Here is a 2,747-nt window from a genome sequence, read left to right as displayed (position 1 = left end):
CAATTGTCGCCCACACTCCTCCAGCACGGACCTTATAGTAAAATTGTAGTAGTCGAGGCATTTGAACTGTTGCCCTCCCTCGTCCACCACCATCTCCACCCACCATTACTAAAACTTTCAGTAGATGCGGCGTATCTTCAAACACCACACCCCCCCTCCATAATCCCCCACCCGGCCCCCTCCCCCCTCGAACCCTAGCTCGCCGCTGCCCGCGCCAACCCCTGTCGGTCTGCTCGCTCCTCCTAGCTTAGATAATAAAGTTAAGGTAACCTAGTAATTCTCATACCGTCGCCCCACTCCCCTGAGTTTTTATATGAGGCATGCGGTGCCCCTCCCCGCCAGATCCACATCCCCTGCTCCAGAATGTCGCAGCCTAAGCTCGACCACATATCCCGAGGAGCCTGACAAGCGTTCGGCCAAGAAGAGGTTTATCATGGCCTCTCTAGCGGACGTTGGGAGGTGGTCGCCGTTCGCCTCGACCTGTCGATCCCGGAGCAACACCTCGCCGTGGAAGTCAGCGAAGATGTTGACTGTGTTGCCATGCCGAAGGCTTCTCGTCAGCGGGCTAGCATATTACTGTATCTCAGGAAAGCTGGCTACGACATCAAGCTCGTCGACAGCGACGGCTTCATGTCGGCCATGTCACAGGTTAAGTGGTCCATCCCCAACCCCTCTGGTTCAACTATCGTCGATCTCTTTGATGGCCCTGCCGCAGATCTTCTCTGCCACGCGGTCAAGGATTTGTGATCCTTGTACGCCATCGAGCCCATTTTGTCATTCTTGAAGGACATGTTCTACGGCGGCGGCTTGGGATCCTCAATTGCCAACTCAGATCTCATCGACCACGACCATGAGGAGGGTACCCACAAAGGTTCTTCCGAGTTGAAACAACCCATCTGTGACATCAGAGAGCGCACCATGGGTATGTGCTCTTCCACCTGGAAGGATCCCGTCCATGACATGTGAGGCAACATCCTATCAGCAAATCTTACCTTTCTAGCTTGCCAACCCGTACCCTTTGTTGTAGTAGCATTTGCCGTGTGGTGTTTTAACTATGTCGTGTTTAATTATTTCAGTTATGCAAAAATGTATTGTTCAATAGGGCTATGTGATGTTTAAGTATGAATTGTCCACTTCAGTTTCACGAATGGCTATATTTGGTAGTTTATAGTGAGTACATGCCTTATCTGTATTTGGTTGTTAGGTTGGTTATAGTAAGCATTTTTTCAGTTATCGAGCAGATGCCTTGTTTATATGTATTTGGTTGTTAGGTTGGTTGAAGTGAGTATTTGTCCAGTTATCAAGCAGATGCCTTGTTTATCTGTATTTCGTTGTTAGGTTGGTTGCAGTGAGCATTTGTCCAGTTTTCAAGCACATGCCTTGTTTATATGTATTTGCTTATTAGGTTGGTTGTAGTGAGCATTTGTCCAGTTTTGAAGCATATGCCTTATTTATTTGTATTTGCTTGTTAGGTTGGTTGCAGTGAGACTCTGTCCAGTTTTTAATGGCTATATTTGGTTGTTATACTGATCATTTATGCCTTGTTTATTTCAGTCGTTCACAATGTGATGTTCACTATGTGCAAGTCGAAACTGTGCCGCTCGATTGCATCAATACCAATTTGAACGGCTATATTTGGTTCCAGTTATGCCTGGTGCAGTTAACACGTGCCATTTATTTTAGTTTTACACATTTACCCAGTGTGATGTTTAAGCATTACCTACGTTCTATTCATTTTCAACAATACCAGTTTGAATTGCAATATTTGATGGCTGTTAAGCCTGATGTCGGTAACATTGCCTTCCATTTTATATCCGCTTTAACATCATGCTGAAACCAACACATTCAAGCTATCGCTTGGAGATAATGTTGTTTACCTTTGCCGATGAGGAAATCAATACCATTGTTACAACCACAACCCATACTGCTACATATACTGGACCAATTACTAGAGCTCGCGCACGCTAATTAAATTATCAGGTACTTACGTTTCTTGGTAATGATTCTAATGTTCATGAGAATATGATGCTACCTAAATTGGATACATTTGTTTTGCTTACAAACGAAGGGCCTAGCATGGACAAGAGGGATGATCACTTGAGCAAGATCAAGCATGGAGATGATGGCATGCACAAGGGAAACAAGATTGGGGTTTGAAAATGATTTCAGGACTTTGAAGCCACCATAATGAATGTATGAAGACTTGGATGAAATATACAAAATGTCACTTCCTAAATTTCGTCCAGAGGCTATTATAGGTGCTGAGTCGCCTTATTATTGGGTCAGGCCCATGTAATTTCGAAATAGTAGAGTATAGGCTGTTTTAAGAGTCTGTATGTGTGAGGAAACAAGAGATAGGGTTGGTTTCAGACCCCTTCCCCAAGGGCCACCAAATTCCCCCATCTTCCTCCATATATACAGCCCTTAGGGCATCGTCTAGACTTTGGGTTTTGTTTAGATTAAAAGTTTGCCATAGCTGCAACTTCACGTATTTCGTTTGTGTTCAACGACCAGACCAAGACGTCACGGAACCCCACCTTCATTAATAAGGCTTTCCTCTTATATTCGCAATATCCATATTGCAATTCAGTTTCTTACTTGTTCTTTGTTTGCTTGCATCAAATAGACTTTTGTGGTCAGGTTGATCGTGCTTCAGCGTGGTCAATAACCACTGGAGTTGGTTTAGCGATTGCTAAGGCGCAACATCCCCGCATGTTCGTAGTCAGATTGTCAAAGTCTACTCCATC

This window comes from Triticum dicoccoides, chromosome 1B (genome assembly GCF_002162155.2).
Source record: "Triticum dicoccoides isolate Atlit2015 ecotype Zavitan chromosome 1B, WEW_v2.0, whole genome shotgun sequence".
NCBI classification, from domain to species: Eukaryota; Viridiplantae; Streptophyta; class Magnoliopsida; order Poales; family Poaceae; genus Triticum; species Triticum dicoccoides.
Note: the sequence above shows the minus strand (reverse complement) of the source record.